We start from the raw sequence: 26535 nt of genomic DNA on the forward strand, positions 1-26535 counted from the left end.
AATGAAAAGAAGATGAACATGATTGAAAAGAAGAACTGAGCATCATGCTTATAGATCAGAATAAGTAGTACCATAATGTAGATGGTTTACAGAAAGGGTGTCTATTAGTTTAAACTGTCAGCCATACATTATACTTCTTATAAAGATAACTTTTTAAGTTTTTTCTTGGGACTTTATTATACACAGCTTGTTCAATGCATTTATACACTCCTCGTATTATAATTTGAAACACTTGAGCCTAAGAAAATTTAATTATTTTATCTTTAACATAAATTTACCAATGTTTATTTATTTAATGAAGCCCAAAATATTTTGACATCCTTTGCTTCTTCCATTCTTGAAGTTCTATGACTGTAAAACAAAAGTAGTAATCTCATGGTTAGTTAGAGGAGTTTCACAGAATTTTTGATTCTGGTAGATCTGCCTTCAATTTTTCCCCCCTATTCAAATATGTAACTTTGGAAAGATTACATATATCTGTTAAGCCATAAATTCTTCATCAATAAAGTAAGAATCATAAATCACTTACAACTGTTTGGGGGAAGAAAAAGGTAGATTTAGTCAAAATAATGATTAAATTGCTTGGCCGGTATTGCTCAATGGTTAAGCATCAGTTTATGAAACAGGAGGTCAGGGATCAGTTCCCAGTCAGGGCCCAGGCCTGGATTACAAACTCAATCCCCAGTAGGGGAAGTGCAGGAGGCAGCCGATCATTAATTCTCTCTCATCATTGATGTTTCCTCTCTCGCTCTCTTTCCCTCTCTCTTCCTCTACCTCTATTAAATTAATAAAAACATATTTTTAAATAAGGATTAAATTATTGATAATCATGTTAAAATCTAATGAAGAAATTCATGATTGTTGAACAAATTTACTCTAAATTTTCAAATCATTATAAAAGGGTAGGCATTTATTATAGTATAATTGAATTTTTTGCCTGAATTATTGATAATGTTTTTAGTGCTCCTATATGTAACATGCCTGACATTTATGTGCTTTGGGAATTCAAACACTCTTCATTTGATTAAGAAATTGAATGTCTTTTCCATAACACAGTATATTATAATCTATAATAATTAAAGGGTAATATGCTAATTAGACCAGATGTCTTCCAGATGTCATTCTGGACATCCTTACTGATGAAGCCGGGGATGGGGGGAAGCCGGCCTGGGTTCTGGGTGCCTGCAGGCAGCCCGAGGGAAGCTGGCCAGGGTCGTGGGTGCCTGCCGGTGGCCAAAGGAGGGAAGCAGCCCAAGTCCTGGGTGCCAGAGGGAAGCCAGTGCTGGAGAGAAGCCGCTGCCGGCAGCTGGGGGAAGGAAGGCCTACTCTTGCACAAATTTTCATGTATTGGGCCTCTGGTTATATAATAACATGTGAAAATACAGATAGTAACAAAATTTCTATTCATAGATTTACAATTATTCTTTTTTATCCCATGCTTATAACCAAATCTTCAGTATAGGTAAACCAGTTATATTATAGTATAATCTGATCCACTAACCTATAACATACCTAGTTCAATGTCTTTCACCCCAGTAACAAAAATTCTACTATGAAAACTAATTCATTAGAATTAAGATTTCTCTCCAATTATTATTATTACTACATTTCCAATAAGTATAGCACGTTAAGTCTTAAAAAACTTAAGTGACTTTATCATATTGTAAATACAGAGGAGATGCTTAGCATAGGGTGAGGGTCATGGAAATTAGGAGACTGAGACATAATTAAAGGTGGGTTTGATTCCTCTGCTCTGATGTGAATAAAAATACTAGACATAGAATTTTTTACTAATTACTTGATTTTTCTTTGCTTTGTTTATAACATGGGAATAATGAAGTTTCTTATCAAAATCATTTAGTGTGAAGATCACATGATTTAATACATGAACATATAATAAACAGAGTATCAGCCCATAAAAATTAATCAACAGCATTCATTATTATGATGGTAATTATTATATTCACACAGAGTCCCACATGAAATTGAATGCCAACTTAGAATATAAAGTATCATTTTTCCATATTATTTGAGCTTGCTACTTCTCTTTTGTTATGGTTTCTGACTCCACCCCTTTCTTAATCACTCAAACCTAAAACCTGGCAGTCATGTGGTGCTCTTTCTCCACCCATACCTTCTACATGCAATCAATTTTCATGTTTATGAATTCTACTTCCTAAACATCTATTAATATGGTATCTTCTCTTCACCCCCTCTGTTATGATTATAACTCAGGTGGTCATTATTTCTTATTTTGGTTCTAAAAATTACCTTATATCTGGTTTATGCAGTATCTCTCTTGGGACCACCAAACCAACAGAATAGTCTTTTGAAAACACAATTTCAGTCATGTTGCTTTCCTGTTAAACCCTTCAATGATCCCTATTTGCCTGCCAAATTAAAATACAAACTCATAGTCTTCATGAAGTCTTCAGTGATCTCCTTCTGCATGTTTTTCATGCCTCATCTCCATATACCTTATGCTCCACACAAACATACATATACATATACATGTGATTGACTCTCTCTCATTACTGGCAATATCTTCCTGGACATTGGCTATGGGCCTTGGATTCTTTGTACAATAATAACCATCTATATATATAAAAGCCTAAGTGACCAAATGACCTAATGACTGGTCGCTATGACATGCACTGACCACCAGGGGGCAGATGCTCAATGCAGGAGCTGTCCCCTGGTGGTCAGTGTGCTCCCACAGCCAACCTCCCGTGACCCCTCTCCCCAGCCAACCTCCCACCAACCTGATTAGCCCTGATTGTTGGCCAGGCCAAGGGACCCCACCCATGCACAAATTTGTGCACCGGGCTTCCAGTATTATAAAATAAAATTTTGTTTCTGTCTACCCTTTACCTCCATCATTATATAGTGAAGTTCTTTAGGGCCATGCTAAACACTTAATAGATATTAATATGTAGTTGCTGAATAGTCAAAGTTTTGAATGAATTGTTTCTGGTGGAAAGTTGCACTGAAGGAATTCATATATGGCCCCAATTTCCTGTTGAGTCATGTTATCTACATATTTCAATGATCTCTTCAGGTTCAATATTATTTCACCACATGAAATAGAATAATTGCCTATGTGTTTTGGACTTTGGTGAACAGAGACTTTGATGTTGGTCTCATTAATCCTTGGTTTCTAATTTTTATTGGCCAAGATTATATAAAAATTCATAAGCATATTACAATTTTGTTTGTTTCCCTTATGATATTACTATGATTTGGAAGTTCTCATTAGTTTACTCTATTTGATGGTCCCTGTGGAATTTAGTTGTTTAGGTTCTGGCAATTTTTTATAAAGCCTCACAGCTAATTCTTGGCAGTCAATTTATACGCTTAGAAAGGGGAATGTTAGTCAGAATTTGAATCTCTTTAATTTTATTGCACATTATTGATTTAAAATACTTAGTCCTCTAATACAGATGACATGGAAAAGAATGTCATAACAATAATGAACAATAAGACTTAGCATGATAAAGAAAAGTTAACTCATGAAAATAAATTTTAAGAAAATGGACAATTTCACTAATGTGAAGAAAATTTTTTTTAGAAAAAGGGAAGTTGTTTCCAAATTCAATTAAGATGAACAAGTGAGCTGCCTAAGTATAGCTTATATTAACTGAAAACTGGCATCTTATTTCACGTTGGATACTGAAAAATTCACAAATCTCTCATTTAAAGATATCAAACTACTTAAAACTTTGACTCAATAGACCATTTATTATAATATTGCTTCTCTTACATATGTGAACTAAAGTGTATGAATCAAAGTGGTTTTTCAAATAGGCACATAATATTACATTTATTTTTAGTAGAGGTGACTAGTTCATCTATAGAAAAAATCATTAGTAGACATTTCTTATTAAATTAGAATCTAGTCAATAAAGGATGGAAATATAAAAATATTATCTCCTGCAAATTCTATTTTTAAAATTTTATTTTAGATGTCTTATTATGTATATTTATGTGGTTATTTTTCATCTGCAAAATGCAGCCAGAAATAAATCATTTCAAAAAATGTGTGAAAATCCAGGATTATTGAAAGTTATTACTTAAAAGTTTACATATGTAAAAACAAGTTTGTCTTTATGTCACCTGTATAAAAATCATACAAAATATTTTTGGAAATCATTAAATTATACTAGCTATTTTTCAGAATTCAGGAAAAGTGACAGAGCAGTACCTAAAGCACCCCAAAAATTCTTTTCACATTACTTTTTTCTTATGGTTCTACTTTTATTATTTACATAGAAATATTCAAAGAAACTTAGGTATCATGAGGTATAAAGTTTTAGCCAGCTAAAACATGGTTAAAAGTAGGAGCTGTTGTAAAATGTGAATTAAAGCCATTTGATGATTACCTATTTATTATCAGACTATTTGAAAAATAATAACATTTTATGAGATAAATGGCTCTGCTTTATTCACTTATGTATTACAAATGTCCATAATAGTTCCTGGTGCATGGTTGGTACTTAATAAATATTTGATGAATTAACTGCGGATGAGGTGAGCAGGCAATTACATATATCATTTTGTTTCTTTATAGTCAATGATTAAGGATTACATGGCAGTGGTTTAAATAACTAAATATTGACCAAGAGGAATGCTTCAGAAATACCCAAACACATATTTTGATGTTAGGTGAGAAGATTTTCATTTAAATTGGTTTATACAACAAATAGTAATTACATGCTTACTGTGTACCAGGCAAAACCTATATAGTTTCTAGAAAATAAGGTCCAGGCTCAGATTATCCTAATATCCCCAGAACTTTCCACAACCAGAGCCTGGGTAAGTTTTATTGGATAGGCATATCCAAATATGTAATTTATCAGGGGTCAGCCCTTTTTTATTTAAACCTAGTTATCTCTTCATTATAGCATATTTGCCTAAGAATTAGCTGTTTTGGAAATCTAGTTGGTGTAGGTGCTCTGAACTCTGTGAGGATATATATCATAGAAATTAATGTATGGTAGAGCCAAATTTTTTAGCTATCTATCTAAGTTCAGACACTGTCAGGATAAAATGGGGAAATCTAACTTTAGCATCCCTCAAGTGTGTCTTGGAAAGACACCTTGGAAATATCACCCTGAGCCAAGTAAAAGCCAAAAGACCTGTTGTCTATCTCAATGTACAGCAAGAAGGCACAAACTTGAGTCGTGTTTGTGGTCGGATTAATACTGCATAGAATTTCTGCAATCATTGGGTGTTCTCTGAGTTAATCTGCAGCTAGCTGGTTCAGCTTGGCCAGCTCTTCTAATTTTATCTTAAATGTCCTGAGAAAGAGCCACTCAAAATGTATGAAAAAGTAGGGACAAAAGAATACCAGTGGAGGTCAGCTTGAACCCTTAGCAGTGGCACTGAGGAGAGCCCTATTTACAAAAGATCACTTCCTCCCCCCACCTCAGGCTTCCAGGATCAAGTCCAAGGAACTTAACCTGGACACTTATCTGTCTTCACAGGACTTACTCTAATGTACAACAGGGTCATATCAATGGTTGTTTGTTAATATCTGTGAGAAGTACTGAGTTAATTTCTGACAGCAATCATAGGTAAAAACAATAATTATTGTATTAAGTAGATAATGAAGTCCCTGAAAATCTTACTGATTGGTTGAGCCATTGACAATACGATTGAACTCTAACCCCTAGGTCAATTTAATATTCTGAAAAATAGATAGGCAATTCACGGTCCATATTGATCAATCACCTAATCTTTACAACCTTCTAATTATCAGCTTCAGATAGACTTGCATATAAGCACAACTTTAAAAATGCTTTTTTCTTGTGGCTTCCTTTGGCAATAATATTGATGACACTTCATTCTCCCTGACATTCCATTTCTCTAGGTGTTGGTGCCAAAGATTCAATCTTCAGTATAGACTGCCACCCCCAGAATCTGTTATATTACCATCCTCATCTATACTTATTCTCTTGCTTTTTCAAGACTAATATTACCCAATATATTGTTTTCACAGTAGATTCAGTTGAAAAATGTAACATTGGTTGAGAGCATTTCAGATTAAAATATTCATAGAGGAGCAATAAACCAGGTAAAATATTGTCACTGTTTATTTACAAACAACAATAAGTTTATATGCTTGTACATGTTAGACAATGATATAAGAGGAAGGAAATGTTGGGATGAATTGTTACTTAAAATGTACGTGTATAAATGTATGCATGTATACCCACATGTATTGTTACATATTTTGAGAAGTTTTAAAGGGTTTTGTGTAACAATTTATACCAATACCAATGAGATTTTGGAGACTGTTTTATATTTACAGATGAGTATCTGCTTGTCACAGTTTAAAAAATGAAGACGTTCAAAGATTTGTGAAAATAGACTTCAAAATTATTCTCAATTATCAGAACTCCTATCAAAATGTTGTTCCTAAACCAAGTTGTCAGGGAATCATAAATATTTATTGTTTCTTCTAACCCTCATAGACAAGTACCAAGAGCTTTATCAACACATTGAAATAATCTGATATAGTGATGCATTCAAAACATAAATGGGCTCACCCACTGAAGGTGACATTTTTTAGTATTTGTTTTAGAAATGGGAAATCTCACTTGGCAACATTTATGGAACACACATTTAACAGGGCAATATTCATAAGTAATATTGCTGTAAGGAAAATGTAAACCCAAATATTCATATCATTTTTTAAAATAAAGATTTTATATAAGATTCTCCACCCTCCATTCCCACTCCACTCAAGTGATGAGTCCAACAATATTTTTATACTCATTCTTTGTAATCTTTACTGTTCTTATTTTTGTTGACCAGTATAGTTTAATTCATTTCAACAGTTTGGTGGCTGATTTAGCTCTAAAAAAAGTATTTTCCTTATGAATAATTCAAACCTTTGCTGGTTATAAAGTTACATGTTTGGATCCCTCCACAGCCAACTGCTTCTTTCAAGTAGCAGATTCCAATCCATGAATTTATATCATGGGTATGACATCTGGGGGGGAAATAAAACCCAAGATTTGTTTTAAATGAACTTTCATTTTCTCTTCCCAGGTGTCAGGCTTTGGTTGTTATTGTTGTTCATCAGAAAATAACACAGTTAAGGTTTTCTCCAGATTCTGTGTTCTGGGCTTCTTTTTATGTGCTGAAGTTTAAAAAGGAACAAAACAGGAATAGAATGCTATAAATAAATCACTCAGGATTGAGAACATCTGCAAAATTTGGACAAGAAGAATATATGTATATTTTTGTCCCATGTAGAGAAAACAACTGCTAATTTTCACAATATAGGATTCTATCAACTTCTTGGAATGTATTTTGAAAGTTGGTTTTGCATAGAACAGATATATTTGTTCTTACTCTCAAGGCATACTATATTTTTAATCATTTTAAAGATATTTTGATGAGCATTCAAACTGACATAAACTTTCAAATTCATATTTAAGTGTCCCCAAATTTATTTTACATTTTTCTAATTAGAAAGAATATATACAATTAACTTAAACTGTTTTCGTGTATACAGATTGCTTAGTATTTATTTTTCTTTTTCTTTTTTTTTAATATATATTTTTATTGATTTTTTACAGAGAGGAAGGGAGAGAGATAGAGAGTTAGAAACATCGATGAGAGAGAAACATCGATCAGCCGCCTCCTGCACATCTCCTACTGGGGATGTGCCTGCAACCCAGGTATATGCCCTTGACCGGAATCGAACCTGGGACCTTTCAGTCCGCAGGCCGACGCTCTATCCACTGAGCCAAACCGGTTTTGGCAGTATTTATTTTTCACTTGAATAAATAAATAAAGAAGCAGTGTTTTTAATAATATATATTTTAAACTTTCATCAGGTCTTTGACTATTTTTCTACTGTCTAATCTACTTTTCTCAATTTACTTTTAGAAACAGATTAAAATTTCTATTTGCATACATAATATATTCCACCATTTTTCCCTTGCAATATCTATTTATCAAGTAAACCAGAAGTTATCTCCATCCCATGAGGGAGATCTGATATTGACTCAGGCTTTAACCCAAGTATGGGACTGCATGCTATATAATAGTACTGACACTGTGAAGCCTGCTAAGGGTCACTGTGAGTAGCGCAGTTTTATCTTAATTTTGTCTTTAGCTGTTCTTCAAAATGTCCTGTGCTGGGGCTTGACCAACAGACTCGTAGTGATGGATGAATGATTACTTTGAGACAGGATTTTTGTGAAAGAGAGGGCTAAGGGACTGCCTGGCTAAAAGAACCTGACAGCCTTGATTGCCAGCCTTGTTAGCCTTTCATTGTAAGAGCAATTTGAGATAAAGTTTATCTTTTAGGTACAATCAGTAGGATAAGTAATCTTGGGAGGGCACATGTGTTTGCAGTGTCCTTTAAGCAAGGACATCCAAAGATTAAGCATAAGGATTCCCTTAAACACCTGGGTGTCTGCTCGTGCACAAACTTGTTTGGAAAGGTCAAAGAATAATTAGGGGTGCCACCTTCAGCACTCCCCTAAGTTGGAATTTTAATAAACAGGGCAGGCCACATTCAGCACACTTCCCTTTTCTCGGAATGTCCTCCATACAAACTTTCCAACCAAGTCTTGTGTGCTCCCCAGGAGTCCTACATTTATACATCAATGAGAATAAGATATGATTAGTAATAAGGTCTCAGCTATACTAATGTTTTATGCTAGAATCTATTTCTTCTGACTACTAATGTAGCATATTTCCTGTTACTTCTACCTTTAAAATACAATATATAATCCAATATTGGATAGTGCAAGTAGATTCTAAGTAGATTTGCTAACTTTAAAGCAATTGGGGTGAAAAAATAGTTGAAAAGACTGCTTTCAGTCCTATTTTAGGCAAGGGTTTTTTGTTTGATTAGTTGGCTTTAGATTTTTAACAGTTTGGTGCCTATTCTATTTCATCCAATTTTTAACTACAGAAGATTTTAACTGTATAACAAAACTGATTTACTTCCTCTGGACACAACCCAATTCTCTCCTCTCTAGAATATTACACTTGATGAAAGCAATGCTTTTGTTCCATGTCTGTGGAATGGAGCCAAGAAAAGTGTTCATTACACTAAGAGGTAATCATTATTGATGGTCTTCTTTTGAGCCCCTGAAGATTAGTTCTTTTTTAAAAAATATAATTTATTGATTTTTTACAGAGAGGAAGGGAGAGGGAGAGAGATTGTTAGAAACATCTATGAGAGAGAAACATCGATTCAGCTGCCTCTTGCACGCCCCCTACTGGGGATGTGCCTGCAACCCATGTACATGCCCTTGACTGGAATCGAACCTGGGACCCTTCAGTCCCCAGGCCGACACTCTATCTGCTGAGCCAAACCGGTTAGGGCTGAAGATTAGTTCTTGATAGGATTCTATAATGAGTACCCCTTTATGGCCTACACATACTAAAATGGTGTATAAGGGCCCCAAATTGTGACTATGTGTGTATGTGTGTATCTGTGGTTCTTGTGTCATATAGTAAAAACTCTATTTTCACCTGTGGAAAATAAAACAAAATTATAAACAAAACAAAACAAAACACATAATCAAAACAAAACAAAAACAAAACAAAAAAACAAATCTTATTCACATTTTGGTTAGGAAGGAAAAAGTGGGCTAAAGGAGAAATCTTGCACAGCAGAAGAAACCATCAACAAAATGAAAAGGGATCCCACTGTATGAGAGAACATATTTGCCAATGATACATGATCAGGGGTTAATTTCCAAAATATATTAGGAACTCATACAACTTAACAAAAGGAAGATAATCCAATTTTTAAAATAGGCAAAGAACCTAAATAGACACGTGTCTAAAGAGGACATACAGAAGGCCAAGAGACATATGAAAAAACACTCAACATCACTAATCATATGAGAGATGCAAATCAAAACAACAATGAGATATCACCTCACAACTGTCAGAATGGCTATTATCAACAAATCAACAAATGACAAGTGTTGGTGAGGATGTGGAGAATAGGGCAACCTAATGCACTCCTGGTGGGAATGCAGATTGGTGTAACCACTGTGGAAAACAGTATGGAGTTTCCACAAAAAATTAAATATGGAAAACTATAATTTGACCCAATGACCCCACTTCTAGGAATATATCCTAAGAATTTCGAAACACCAGAAAGAATGTATGAACCCCTATGTTCATAGCAGCACAATTTACAATAGCTCAGATTTGGAAACATCCCAAGTGCCCATCAGTAGATGAGTGGATAAAAAAGCTGTGGTACATCTACACCATGAAATACTATGCAGCTGTAAAAGAAGATTTCACCAGGTGGTGTGACTCAGTGGTTGAGTATCGATCCATGAACCAAGAGGTGACCAGTTCAATGCCTGGTCAGGGCACATGCCCGGGTTGTGGGTTTAATCCCCAGTAGGAGGTGTGCAGGAAGAACTATCGATGACAGTTCTCTCTCATTGATGTTTCTATCTCTCTATCCCTCTCCCTTCCTTTCTCTCTAACAGTCATTAAAAACATATTTTTCTAAAAAAGAAGGATCTCTTACCCTTTGAGATAGCATGGAAAGTCCTAGAGAGTATTACGTCAAGTGAAATAAGCCAGTCAGAGAAAGACAAGTATCACATGATCTCACTTATATGTTGAATCTAATGAACAAAATAAACTGATGAACATAATAGATCCAAGGACATAGAAACATGGAACAGACTGTTGAATCTCCTAGGGAAGGTGGGTGAGTGGGAGAGATTAACCAAAGAATTTATATGCATGTATAAATGAGCACAGACAATAGTGTGGTGAAGGCCTGGGAGGTGCATGGTGGAGGGGGTCAAGGGGGGATATATCTGTTAATGCTTTCAACAATAAAAGTTTTTTTAAAAAATATATGGTGTGTTTTCACACAATATATTAACAACAAAATTCCATTACTTGAAGTAAACCACATTTTTGGAATATTAAATCAGCCACTTGTGACAGTATTTAAAGTTGGAAATTAAACAATTATACAAGTGTGATTTCTGTCAGGCAATGAAGGAAGTGAGATAATTTAATTTAATTACCAACATGCATGAGTGAAAAAATAAAGTAGAAATATTTTTCTCTTATTGGAAATAAATGGTATGGTGTTTTGCCTTCTCTCACCATCTCTTCTTATGACAGCATTTCCCTAATTACTGGTCACCATAGTGGGATAGTGGTGAGACCAGTGGTAAAAAGCATGTGTTCTAAACTTAAATCAACTGGGCTGGTGTTGATGTAAATGTGTAGTGTTGGTCAAGATTCATTAACTTACAAAGCCTCAAGCTTAGGTACTAGCTATATATATACACTGAGTGGCCAGATTATTATGATTGGCCAGATTATTATGACCACCCCATCAGTACTTTGTTGGGCCACCTTTTGCCTTCAATACTGCGGCGATTCTTCTTGGCATTGACTCCATGAGATGTTGAGAGGTGATGCGAGGAATCTGACACCATGCCTGATGAATAGCACTGTCCAGTTCTGTGAGATTTGATGGTTGTGGAACCAGCTGCCTGATGGCTTTTTTAACTTTGTTCCACAAATGCTCAATTGGATTGAGATCTGGTGATTGTGGGGGCCACCTAAGCAAGGTAAAATCTCCCTCATGTTCTTGAAACCACTCCTGCACAATACAAGCACTGTGGCATGGTGCACTGTCTTGTTGGAAGAAGCCATCTCCATTGGGATATGCCATCAACATGATAGGATGAACTTGATCAGCAACAATACCTAGGTATGTTGTGCTATTCAGATGTTTATAATGATCTGACCCTCTAGCAACTTCAGTGGGAAATTATAGCTAATTTGCCTAAAAACTTCAGGTGATCATAATAATCTGGCCAGTCAGTATATATATCTCTATATATCTATATATCTATATATCTATATATCTATATATCTATATATCTATACATCTATATATCTATATATCTATATATCTATATATCCATATATCCATATATCTATATATCTATATATCTATATATCCATATATCTATATATCTATATATCTATAAATCTATGTATCTATGTATCTATATATCTATATCTATCTATCATCTATCATCTATCTATCTATCTATCTATCTATCTATCTATCTATCTATCTATCCATCCAAGTGACCAAATGACCGAACAACTGAACTACCAAATGACTGAACAACCGAACAACTGGTCACTATGATGCACACTGACCACCAGGGGGAAGACGTTCAACACAGGAGCTGCCCCCTGGTGGTCAGTGTGCTCCCACAGCCACCTCCCATGGCTGGCCAACCTCCTGCTGTCCCTTCTCCTGGCTGGCTGACCAACCTCCTGTGCCCCCCTCCCCCTGCCAGACAACTTCCTGTAGCCCCGATAGACCCCTATTGTCCTCTAGGCTGAGGGACCCCACCTGTACACAAATTCGTGCACCAGGCCTCTAGTTATTTATAAAAGAGGAAAATCATATCATTCACCTCATGTTTTGTGCCTCTAAGAATTAACCGAGGTAATGTATGTACAACACTTCAAACAATGTTTGGCATAAAACAAGTGTGCAATAGCTATCAACTATTATTATTGACATCTCTTTCTAACATTCTTTCAATGTTGTGTTGACATGTTTAAAAAACTTTTCCCCCATATGCACTTATGCCATAAGAACTATTTGTTTCTGGAAGCAAAAAAGGGACTAAAATTGTTAAATAGACTCTGTTAGCAGCATTTTTAAATGTAAGGTTTAATAAATAGCATAAGAGTTTGCATTATCTGTTCCCTTTGGACATTAGGAATTAGTTGAAATTCTCAATATATTTTCTTGTTTGATTTGGACTATTAATTAAAGTACTAGTTCATTTTTGGAAGATAATTTTAAGCATCTGGAATGGTCAAATTAGGAAAACTTTTTTCTTTTTAGTTGCTGCCTTTTTTTTTTTTCTTAATCGAGGTGTTTATTTTGCATCTACAGAGACATTGCTAGGGGGGAAGTTCTTAATTCCTCTCCTGCCAATAATTATGTGATTATAAACAAGATAATTAGTATTTGCCTTATTTTCTACAGCATTAGTAGCAAAATAAATGTGAAGAATAGAAATGTTTTTCTACTTTTGTGTCCTTCATATGTTATTACATTTGTGGGAAATCAGAACAATTAATAGTAAATTCAAAAACAATTCTGAAGAAAACATGTCTGTGTGTTTTAATGCATAACTTAAGTTGAGGCATCTGGATAACTAACACTTTGAATCCATCATTTGAGAAAGATATATTAACTCTATTCTAATCCTCTAAACCAGCCTCTACCAACCTCTGCTTGCCCAACCTCCCTCCTTTATGATTATTTCAATAAACAGAAAAAATCATAAAAGTGTTCTTTTAATTACTTTCAGACAAGATAATGATGAGCAATGTGATCCCTCTGAAAAAGAGCCTCTGGGATTGAGCAAGGCTAGTGGTGAATAGGGGCATTTTTACAGTCTGTTTTGTTACAGGACATCTATTTCTGATGATTGATTTACTCTTGTTTCTAATTATAAAGACAAAATAACAAATAGTTGCATTACTTGTTCTAATCTTGGACCTGAAAATGTAATTGATATGTGTCTTATTTGCTCTACTCACTTCATTCACTCAAAGTCTATGTCCATATAAAAAATGTATATTGAGGACTTACCATGTGGCAGAAATAGGTACTTGATTTCAAAATGCAGAGGAAGCAGAAGTTCCCATCCTAGGGGACTTGCCATCTATACCAGCAGTCAGGTATTAAGTGTTCCCAGGACAGAGAAAGGGAAGCTGCAATGACAACTCAGAAAGAAGCCGTGGCTCCTTTATTCAGGTAGGAGAAAGGGTAGAAGAGGAGAAAATAATCCAAGTAAAGCAATTTAAACATGATTCAAAAATCTGTACACTAGGAGAACCAAGATGGCGGCATAGGTTAACGCTGGAGTTTGCTGCTTTGAACAACTACTTCAAAAGTGAAACCAAAAAACGGAAGGGACATCACCCAGAACCACAGGAACGCTGGCTGAGTGGAAGTCCTACAACTAGGAGGAAAGAGAAACGCACACGGACACTCAGAGGAGGCGCAGTGCTGAAGTCAAATTCTGAGGTGCAGAGTGCGTGGAGCAGGCTGGCGGCGGCGGAGGGCGCGGTTGGCGTTTTCAATCGGGAGGGAGTCGCAGACTCTGAGCTCCAGATCCCGGCGAGTCTTTAGGGACCCAGACTCAAACGGGAGAAGCGGGACTGTCTGGCTTCGGTCAGAGCGAGTGCAGCTTTCTCTCCCAGCTTTGCAGCGGGTGCTGGGACTCAGAGAGGCAGAGCCCCTGGGGACAGGACTGAGAGCTGCCATAACTGCTCTCTCCGGCCCACCCTGTTGATCCTGTGCGACCCGCCCCGCCCAAGCCCTGCACAGAGGCATTTGCCGGATAGCCTCAGGCAAAGGCTAGATTAGCACCTCCCTAGAGGACAGAAGTTCTCTCACTGCTGACACAGCTGATTCTCATAGCCACTTGGCCTGGAGGTCAAACCCTCCCTGGAATTAGCTACAACAATCAAGATTTAACTATAAGACTGCGAACAAAGACCACTAGGGGGTGCACCAAGGAAGCATAACAAAATGCGGAGACAAAGAAACAGGACAAAATTGTCAATGGAAGATATAGAGTTCAGAACCACACTTTTAAGGTCTCTCAAGAACTGTTTAGAAGCTGCTGATAAACTTAATGAGATCTACACGAAAACTAATAAGACCCACGATCTTATATTGGGGAACCAACTAGAAATTAAGCATACACGGACTGAAATAACGAATATTATACAGACGCCCGACAGCAGACCAGAGGAGCGCAAGAATGAAGTCAATGATTTGAAATGCGAGGAAGCAAAAAACATCCAACCAGAAAAGCAAAATGAAAAAAGAATCCAAAAATGCGAGGATAGTGTAAGGAGCCTCTGGGACAGCTTCAAGCGTACCAACATCAGAATTATAGGGGTGCCAGAAGATGAGAGAGACCAAGATATTGAAAACCTATTGGAAGAAATAATGACAGAAAACTTCCCCCACCTGGTGAAAGAAATGGACTTACAGGTCCAAGAAGCGCGGAGAACCCCAAACAAAAGGAATCCAAAAAGGACCACACCAAGACACATCATAATTAAAATGCCAAGAGCAAAAGATAAAGAGAGAATCTTAAAAACAGCAAGAGAAAGAAACTCAGTTACCTACAAGGGAATACCCATACGACTGTCAGCTGATTTCTCAACAGAAACTTTGCAGGCCAGAAGGGAGTGGCAAGAAATATTCAAAGTGATGAATACCAAGAACCTACAACCAAGATTACTTTATCCAGCAAAGCTATCATTCAGAATTGAAGGTCAGATAAAGAGCTTCACAGATAAGGAAAAGCTAAAGGAGTTCATCACCACCAAACCAGGATTATATGAAATGCTGAAAGGTATCCTTTAAGAAGAGGAAGAGGAAGAAAAAGGTAAAGATACAAATTATGAACAACAAATATGCATCTATCAACAAGTGAATCTAAGAATCAAGTGAATAAATCATCTGATGAACAGAATGAACTGTTGATTATAATAGAATCAGGGACATAGAAAGGGAATGGACTGACTATTCTTGGGGGGGAAAGGGGTGTGGGAGATGTGGGAAGAGTCTGGACAAAAATCGTGCACCTATGGATGAGGACAGTGGGTGGGGAGTGAGGGCGGAGGGTGGGGCGGGAACTGGGAGGAGGGGAGTTATGGGGGGGGGGGGGAAAGAGGAACAAATGTAATAATCTGAACAATAAAGATTTAATTAAAAAAATAATAATAATAAAAAAAATCTGTACACTATAAGGAAAATAGCTGGATAAAAATGTTGATTGAAAGCTAGATTTCTAGGGAATTATAATGCCACAATATGGAGTTTAGGTTTCAACTAAATTCCTCTATAATTAATAGTAATTATATTAATTACTATTTAATTTAATTTCATTAATTTAATTTCAACATATATTTAATCAATGACCACTCTTTATAAGGCCAAGCATTTGGGGTATTTAGGAAATGAGATACTAGCAGATATGGCTTTAACCTCCATGAAGCCTGTATTTTTAAAGTTATAATAGCTACCTTTTATTGAGTAGCTGTTATACTTTATGTAGTTTTAATAATAAGAACAAAATGCAGGTTGTTTTTAGTTTTATTGTATGTGAGCAAAAACTACGGAACAGAGAGGTGGATGCCATTCCTATGGCCACACTACTTGTTATTAGAAATAACTCCAAGGGCCCTGCTGACCCCATTACACTACATTGCCTGCAGCAGTTTGTTGTATGAAGCTTACTAGTAGAATCACAATTTATAAATTTTATTTTGAAGCATTCAGCAGTTTAAGGATATAAATGTTAGAGCTGAAGAGAATTTAAAAATATGTCTACTCTCTTATTTTCTTCTGTGTGAGGTCCAATGATGTTAGGGGACCATTCTAGGTTAAAGTGATGGAGAATCTTGACTCCAGTTTAGATCTTTTATCCCACACCTTACAATGTATATGAATCCAGTTATTTCAGCCCCCAGCTCTGGAGATACACTAGCAAGTGAAACGAACATAGATTCTGTCCTCATGAAGGTTAGAGTCTAGTTTAAGAGAAAAAGGTAGTTCTCAGGGTAAAACAATTTTCTGTTTTCCTATGAAAACCACTAACTCTATACTCTAATTAGGGAGGGCAAGAATACTCTTGAAGTAAGAAATTGTGATATATATTTTCTTCTGAAATCTACTAATTGCCAGTGACACTGAGGAAAATATTTTTCTGGTGGGGTCACCTTTGTGTTATTTTTCCATAAAATCCATGTGAAATTACCCAGTTTTTGTTCCAGTATCATCTCTTCTGCTTCCTATCATCAAAAAACTGGGTGGATGTTAGCTGAGACTTATTGTGGTCATCATTTCACAGTATATACACATATTCAATCATTGTGTTTTACACCTGAAATGAATATATGTTCATTATATCTCAATTAAAAAAAACTAGTTTTAATTTCAAATGTCATAAAAAGAACTTGGTTTTAGATACTTTAATAGTGTTAAAGTGTTTCTTCAGAAATCTGATTCTTAGATCTCTAAATATGAAATTGAGAAAATACATGAATTTTAAATTGTTCTCAATGTAATGCATGTGCTATATGTCATGGTTGGAATTTGGATTCAGATACATTGGTGTACAAATTAAGCCTTTTCAGTATCACTATATTTTTTACTAAAAAGGAATAAAATCCTAATAAGTGATTTAAGTACAAACACAACCAAGTTTTTTTCCAGTTTAAATGACTTCAGCATTTATCAGAACATAGGCATTCATCATGGGAAAAAGGTAAACTAATTGGTGTTTTGGTCTCTATTTTCTTTTACACATATTTTTGAGGAAATGATTTCAGGCCTGTAGAGAAATAGAGAATGAAAGTATCTAACAGACTTTCCCCAGGCATTGCTGTATCCAAGAGTCTAAGGGGCTCAAGGTTAGAAAGATTTATCATTGACATACTAAATAGCTCAGGGGTCTACAGATAACACATGTTGAGAGTCAGAACTTGCTTTAGGACTTGTGACATGCCAAGGAATGATTAGAAGTAAAGTATACAGTTAAGAATGTTAATCTCAAGATAGCAAATGTCATGTAGACACCCCAATGTAAAATAACCATTATCACAATAGTACTAGTAGCAAAGGGGCTGCTGCTAGGGGATAGTTGTGCCATGAAAATAGCAAGGAATATGCAGAAGGTTGAAACCTGCTGCAGTGAGGCTAAAAAGACTGAAAATCTCTAACTTTGTGTGACAATTCAAATTAGATATGATCTTTTTCACTTCCAAAACAGACTATTCTAGAGGCACATTTTCTGCTACCTAGACAGTGTATAGGGGCCAAGCATCTGGATGAGGTCAGATATTTAGCATTCTTAACTTGCACGTTATTTGTGTTTGTTCTCTCATGTTCTATTAATTTGTTCTCCCTTAGGTGGAAAAAGAGTCATTGTGGTTCTTGTCATTGCATTTTAGATGCTGGGAGAGTTCCACATTAAATTAGATTACATGCTCCCTCTTAATATGACAAAGCATATACTTAGTGCTCACATTTGACTCTGCCACACTCATATTCCCCACTTATAAATAAGAATTAATGTTTATACTATAAATATATGTATTATTTTTTAAAATCTTGTGTTATTTCTATGATGTTATCACCATAGCTATTTAAAAATTTAAGTAAACTCCCCTGATGACATTTTACAATATATAAATTAACTAGAGGTCTGATGCACGAAATTCATGCAAGGGGCTTGGCCATCACAGCCCAGTGGTTTGCCTTGGCCCTCGAAGCTCCAGCTTCGTCTGGAAGGTCATTTGGCTGTCTGGTCTAATTAGCATATTATGCTTTTATTATTATAGATTATATTTGTGTTGCTTTTTCTTTGAGAAAGATATCCTCAGAAAATAGAAAACAAGGTTAATCCTCATGATATTCAGAATGGAAAATATCATAAATATTGCTGTACAGTTAAATAAGTATTTGGACATTAACAAGAATTCATAGCTCTGGCTGATGTGGCTATTTGGTTGGGCATTGTCCTGTGCACTGAAAGGTTGCCAGTTTGATTCTCAGTCAGGGCACATGCCTGGGTTGTGGTCTCAATCCCTGATAGTGGCAGCTGATTGATGTTTCCCTTTCTCTTGCTCTCTCTATCCTTTCTTCTCTCTCTTAAAATCAATTTAAAAAATTTTTAAATAAAATAAAAAGAATGCATATCAATTTACTTCCCAACATCAGCCTTATGAGAAAACTTTACTGTGAAGCTAACATCAAGTAGTATATCACCCTTTCCTTTTATCCACTTGCCACATGTTAAAGCTATAGCATTTAGCACAGTTAAAATAAACAGAGCACATAAATATTTGTTAGATGAGTGGATGCATTGCTAATTTATTTAATTAATATAATTTAGTTAAAACAGGGTGAAACTAGAAAAAATATATGAAACAATTGTTTTTAAAACATTGGCAATGGAAAATACAAAGCAAACATTTTTGCTGATAAAACAATATTTATTGTTTTTACCAATCCACACATTTATTAATAAGACCTATCTGATATAAATTACCATAGATTAACATTCTAAATTTTGGCTTCAAAGCGAATATTGACAGGAGATTTTAAAAAGCCAAAAGCCCATATTGACAGGTGTGAAGTGATAATCTCATTGTGGTTTTAATTTGCATTTCTCTGATGATTAGTGATGTTGAGCATCTTTTCATATGTCTATTGGCCATCTGTATGTCCTCTTTGGAGAAGTGTCTATTCAGGTCTTTTGCCCATTTTTTTTCCATTGGATTGTTTTGTGTGTGTGTGTGTGTGTATTGAGTTTTATATGTTCTTTATAAATTTTGGATATTAACCCCTCATCAGTTGTAATATTGGCAAATATGTTCTGCCTGAGAGCAGGCAGACAGCTTTAGTTGGGGGGAAGGGGTGTTAGGTGGGGGTGTGTGGAAGGACTGTGCAAAAATAAAAGAAAGAGAGAGAACTCATGGACATGGACAACAGTGTGGTGATTGCAGGGTGAGGGAGATTACAAAGGGCATAGAGGAGATACATGGTAAGGGTGGGGAGCAGGGAGCCAAAAGTCCAAGCCACACCCCAGACCAGCTAAATTAGGAGATTTGAGATAGGACTCAGGCATCAGTACTTTTTGGATTTCCCCATGGGCAGCCAATGTTGCATCCATGGTTGAGATTTATGATCTTAGAGAGTATCACAAATCTTGACTTTGGTCTGGATAAAATGTATAATAAACACTTTTGCTTTTATCCTATAGTACTCTTTTTTAAATTGTTGACACTATTACAAATGTCCCCGTTTCCCTATCCTTTGCCCACCTCCACCCAGCCCCTCACACTTCCCCCTGGCCATCGTCTCACTGCTGTCTATATCTCTGGGTTATGCATACATTTTCTTTGGCTAATCCCTTCACTCTCTTTCATCCAATCCCCCCTCCCTCTTCCCCTCTGACCTCTGTCAGTCTGTTCCATCTATAGAACTTCCTTTTAAATCTTCCCTTTCTATGCTTGTGCCATTGCATTGAAATTATTTTATCAGTTTTTACTCCAGTAAACTGAAAGCTCCTTCAAGACAGGGACAATATCTTATTAATCAGCATATACTACTGTTAGGAATCTACAGTTTATTGATATCTGTTTAGATAGATAATGAACTAAAGAACTGATTTAAAAACTGAATAAAAAATAGATTTCTTCATCCAGGCATGCTGGTATAATTGGTATTGGAATAACTCTTCCAACATTAAAAAATTGTAAGGCTGGGCAAAGTACATGAAACAACTATTTACAGATAATGGATAGCAAGCAGAACAGGATTGATATACCTGAGAGAAGGCAAACAAGGTGATTGGATTTATGTTTGAAAACACTTTCCAGATCATGGCCCTGGGATGGAGCCCAAACAGAGCATAAAGATCTCTTGCTGAGTTGGAGAGATGGAGATTGTAGTTCAGAGCTTCTGAAATAGTTAGAATTTGTGGGGCAGGATATCAAGAAAGAAAAATAAATTCAAACACAATGAACTCAAAAAATCTGCATAGAGGTCTGCTTGAATCTTTGGCTAAATACTAGGCTGTACATGTTTAGCTTAGAATATTCTAGGTCAAGAAAAGAAGAATAGCCCTGCCAACATGGCTCAGTGGTTGAGCGTTGACCTATGAACCAGGAGGTCATGGTTCCATTCTCAGTCAGGGCACATGCCCAGGTTGTGAGCTCGATCCCCAGTGTGGAGTGTGCAGAGGCAGCCGATAACTGATTCTCTCTCATCATTGATGTTTCTGTTTCTCTCTCACGCTCCCTTCCTCTCTGAAATCAATAAGAATATTTTTTTAAAAAGAAGAATAAATTTGTGACCTATAACTAGGCAAAAATGCATTAATAGAAACAGATGAACAAATAGAATTATCAGAAAAGTACATTTGAAAAAGTATATTATGGCCCTGGCCAGTGTGCTCAGTTGATTGGGCATCATCCCGTGCACAAAGGGTTGCCAGGTTGATTCCTGGTCAGGGTATATGCCCAGGTGGCAGGTTAAATCCCTGGTAGGGGGCATGCAGGAGGCAGTTGATGGATGTTGTATGTTCACAATGATCTTTCTCTGCCTCTTCTTTCCTCTCTCTAAAAATCAATAAAAAATCTTAAAAACTATTATAAATACCTTTAATAATTTAAAGAAAAATATTAGAATTTTATAGAAAAATGGAAATTATGAAAAAGAACAAATAAATTTTATAACTGAAAGATGCAATATCTGAAATGAACAATTTATCATACAGACTCAATAGCAGATTAGAAAAGATCAGTATAGAATAAAATAGAGAACTAAAGACAGAGAAAAATATGAGAGATGATAGATGATAGTAGACAGATATCATGTATATGTGTATACACACACACACATATATATGTGTGTATATATATGTATATATATATATATATATATATATATATATATATATATATATATACAACAATAGCACAGAGTACAAGAGAGAGATAAGAATTATACAGCTGTTATGTTCTTATATATGAAGTTATGTAATACTAGAGGCCTGGTGCATGAAAATTTGTGCACTGGGGTGGGGTCCCTCAGCCTGGCCTGCCCCCTCTCACAGTCTGGGAGCCCTCAGGGGATGTCTTACTGATAGCCTAGGCCCACTTCCCCCTGGCCTTCCTCTGGGGGAGGTGACCAGCTGATCCGGGGAAGGTGCTGCCCCCATAACCCTACTGCTGCTGCCACTGCCGATCACAGTGGCTGCAAGGCCTAAGCCCTGGGCCTCACAGTCACCGGGGCTCATGGCTGCCTGAGTCCATGGCTGCCGTGAGCCCCAGGCCTTGAAGGTTCCAGGGCTCAAGGCTGCCTGAGTCCACAGCTGCCTGAGCCCTGGGCCTCGCAGCCACTATGGCTTTGTCTGGATAACATCCGGAAGACATCCACCCTAAATAGCATATTACCCTTTAATTAGTGTAGATTGATTAGTTGGATATTATAAACTATAGTGTAATAATTTAAAAAGGATATCTATAATATTAAAAGCATGATATGCAAATCAACTGAACAGCTGAACAGTGGAATGACCATCTGGACGACCTCCTGGATAACCTTCCAGACGAAGCTGGGGCTGCAAGGGCCGAGGCAGCTGGGGCTGTGAAGGCCTACTCTTGCAAGAATTTCGTGCATCAGGCCTCTAGTAGTTAAATAATAAGTGATATGAAAAATAAAATGAAATACAAAACTATGCAATAAAAAAGTATTTAGGAGAAGAACAAAAGTAACAGAACAAATGGGTAAAATAGGAAATAAACAGCAAGATGATAGACTGAAATCAACTATGAAGCTAAATATATGTAGGCTGAAAGTTCCAATTACAAGGCAGACATTTTGAAACTAGACATAAATATAAACAAGACTCAACTATATGCTGTTTACAAAACATGAACACGAACATTAAATATGAAGGATTATATAGGATAAAAATAAAATGATTACAAAGATACAACATGCAAATCATAATAATAAAAATACTGGTAAATCTATATTAATAACAGACAAAGTAGACTTCAGGATAACAAATATTACCAGAGTTAGAGTTATGTTATAATTATAAAATGGTGAATTCATTAAAAATACATAATTCTGTATGTATATGACCTTTAATAAATCTAGGCATACATGAAATAAAAAATAACAAAACTAAAGGGATAGACAAATCGGCCATTAAAATTGTTTTTTTATCAACACTTAGTAATGTAAAAAACAAAGAAATAAAAGCAATAAAAGCATAAAATATTTGAATTATGCTAATATTCAACTTCATCAAATTAACATATTTTAGGACTGTGCACAAAACATCTACAGAATACATATTCTTTACAAGTACACATGGCGTGTTCACCAATATAAACTATATTCTGTGTCATAAAAAAGCCTCAATATATTTTGGAAAAGATGAAAAGAATAGAGAATTTGTTCTCTGACCAAACAGAATTAAATTAGAAATCAATTATAAAAGATATCAGAATAACCACCAAATATTTAGAAATATTTAAGAATTACACATATGCATAATCTATGGTAAAAAAAAGAAAATCACAAGGGAAATTGGAAAATATTTTGAACTAAATAAAAAACTGAACATATCACAATTTGTAGAATACAATAAAACAATGCTTAAAATAAAATTTATACTTTTAAGTGGTTATATTAGAAAAAATTACAAAATAAAGTATCTACTAAATATTTAAGGAAGAAATAACAATTCTGAAAGAAATTCTATAAAATAAGGGAAAGAACACTCCCCATACCAAAATATATGATCATCTCAATAGCTTTAGTAAAACATTTGAAAAAATGTCAAAATAATTTCTTATAAAATTTATCAGCAATCTAAGAACAAATTTTAATATCCTCAACTTGATAAAGGGCTTTTATGAATAACTGACAGCTAACATACCCAAGACTGAAAGAGGGAAAGCTGTATCCTTAAGATTGGGATTAAAACAAGGATATCTCCACTTCTATAGACTCTAATAAATCAAGGTAAATAAATGAAAATGTGTGAAAATTGGAGAGGAAGTGTCTTTATTTACAGATGACATTTTTGTATATTGACCTGGTATTCTTGGCTTTGCTAAATTCACTTTTTTTAAATAGATAAAAAGATGATAGGTTTAGATTCCTTTGAACTTCCTACGTAAGTGATCTCCCATTCATTGATTTAGGTAGGTACATACTCCAATTTGTGTATTGACTGTCAGCAATTTCAAGACAAAAGCTTTGATCTAGGGATTTTCATTGTACATGTGAGAGCCTGAAAAAAAGGGAGATAAATCAAGGCTTTGATTAAGATGTTGTGTGTAGAAGCCAATCACTACCTGTCTATGCTTATTTCCTTTGCATTCAAATGTTTTCTTTAGATAAAATTCTAAATTTCTAAAATATAAAGTCCAAGGGAATTTCCACATAGGTAAACAAATCCTACTTAAAGGTCGGAATCTATCTTACTTGAGTCTTAAATATATGTTCATATGTGAAATCCAGCATTCTTTTTTTGTTATTCTTAATATAATCTCTTTAATTCAATATAGTTTCTCATTTATAATAAACATTAAGTCACTGAGTATACACCCTCCGCAGTGACTGTTGATATTCCAAAATGTAAGCACCTTTTACTTTTTTTTTTCTGTAGCAAATCTATTGCCTCCTAATTCCTTCCTTTTGACCTTTTTCTCTGACTCATTCTACCATCACCTACCAGATCTGTTAAGAAAAGGAAAGTTAATAACAAGGTTCCACAGCACCAATGAGATTAGATTCACACTCAAGTGATGAAAGGTGAGTTTTGAATTTTGAAAAGAAGTCCTTCAAGGGTCATGTAATTACTATGGTGTCATAAAAAAATTACTACTGCTGCATATTCCTTATCTGAGAGACAGTTACCACAATGCCACAGGGCAGTGGGAAGTTATAAATGGTGACATGCAAATGAGTCATGAAAGCACATACATTGGTGGTTTGCTGCCCCATTTGCTAATGGAAAATGCAACATCAGAAAGGATGCCTTTCATGGAGTACGACGTATCTAGGACATTGCCTGGGATTTATAATCAACCATATTTCTGCTGCTTCATTGGCTTTTACAATTCATTTCAATTTTCACTTATAGAAAAAAAATCATGGTGCATAGATTAGCATATAGCCTCTTCATGCTTCTCCCGGCTGCTTCTTTTGCTTGTAATTAATTTTTAAAATTAAGCTAATTTATTTATGTGATAGTTGCTGAGAATCATGACTTGGAAAATAAGTTTGCCTTCCTCAAGCAAGACCTGTCTATATAACAATATTCATATATATATACTTCTGCTAAGCAATTGCTCTGCTCTTGAAATTCTACCTTGACTTAAACACCCACTCTCTTTTTCTAATTAAAGAGTCCGGTTTCAGATTTTTTTTATTGCCAAAGGAGAAAAAAAGGATAAATTTTAAAAAAATGACTGGATTCAGGACTAATATATAAAAGGTCTGCAAATCACAAATCATTTAGTGCTTCCTATATTAGAACATTATTTCTTAGGAAAATGTTTTATTCAGATTTAATCAGCACCTCAGAGATCTCAATGGAATCTTTTGAGATTTCTGAAACCCTTATTTCTGACCCAGTTTTTAAATTTTTTAGGTATTAATGAACTACTTCTGCATATAAATAAGAAATTAAAACCATTTGGAATAGGTTATCTCTTGTTATCTACTTGACTGGGTAAATTTAAGCATTTTATTTTACTTTTACCCGAAGTAATAATAATGCTACAAAGTATATACGTTGAGAACAAATAATTAAAAGGCGAAAAGACTAATTTCACTTACAAGAGGGCTTTTTAGCCAAACTAGCATGGCTCAGTGGTTGAGCATCCACCTATGAACCAGGTCATGGTTCAATTCCCAGTCAGGGCACATGCCTCAGCTGTGGGCTCAATCCCCCATGTGGGGCATGCAGGAGGAAGCAAATCAATGATTCTCTCTCATCATTGGTGTTCCTATCTCTCTCTCCCTCTCCCTTTCCTCCCTGAAATCAATAAAAATATTTTAAAAAACCAAGAGGGCTTTTAATAAAGCTCTAAGAACATGTAATATGTGAATATAAGTAAAATTATTGTTTATGTTGTTATTTCATTATATTTCTGAACATAGCATCACAGTAAACTTTTAATAATTATTTAAAACTTTTACAATACTTTTGCTTCCATATAACCAAAATGAAACACATGTGAAAAAAACAAAATCATTCTTCTTTGAACCTTTGATCTACAATCATGTATATATCAGCTAAGAAAAAATATGAAAGTAATAGAAATCATAGGTATAATATATTGTTTCTTGGGTTCCAATTTCCATGGTAATATTTTAACACTACAACCCTATGAGTCTGAAATTACTTCAAGTTACAGATTATGAAACTGACATTTAGTTTAATTAATACTTCCAAGATCTATATCTAGTAAGTAACAGGAGTAGAAGCCATGCTCACGTCTGTCTGACTCCAGAGCCCACACACTTAACCACTCTATTATTTCAAGGTCTCCATTTTTTCATTTTACTAGGAAGTCAGAAGATTCAATATTTTCAGAGGCTGACAGTTTTGTCATAGCATTTTGTACTACTGAAACCCAGTTATCACAGTAGAACCAGGCCTGTCCACATTCCACTAGCTAGAACCCAGTAACTTGCCTGGAACCTAACTGCAAAGGAAACTGGGAAATGTGGTGTCCCTGTTTGATCAGAGGACCATCTCTTTAGATTCTATTACATAGAAATAAATGTCCGCAAGACAGAAAATGACTTTCCTACTTAAGTACATGCATTCAAGAAGCTACTGTGTGTAGAGAAGAGAGAGAGACTATTTCTGGCTATGTCAAGTCAAAGTACAGCAATATTTGTGT

This window comes from Myotis daubentonii, chromosome X (genome assembly GCF_963259705.1).
Source record: "Myotis daubentonii chromosome X, mMyoDau2.1, whole genome shotgun sequence".
Lineage (NCBI taxonomy): Eukaryota > Metazoa > Chordata > Mammalia > Chiroptera > Vespertilionidae > Myotis > Myotis daubentonii.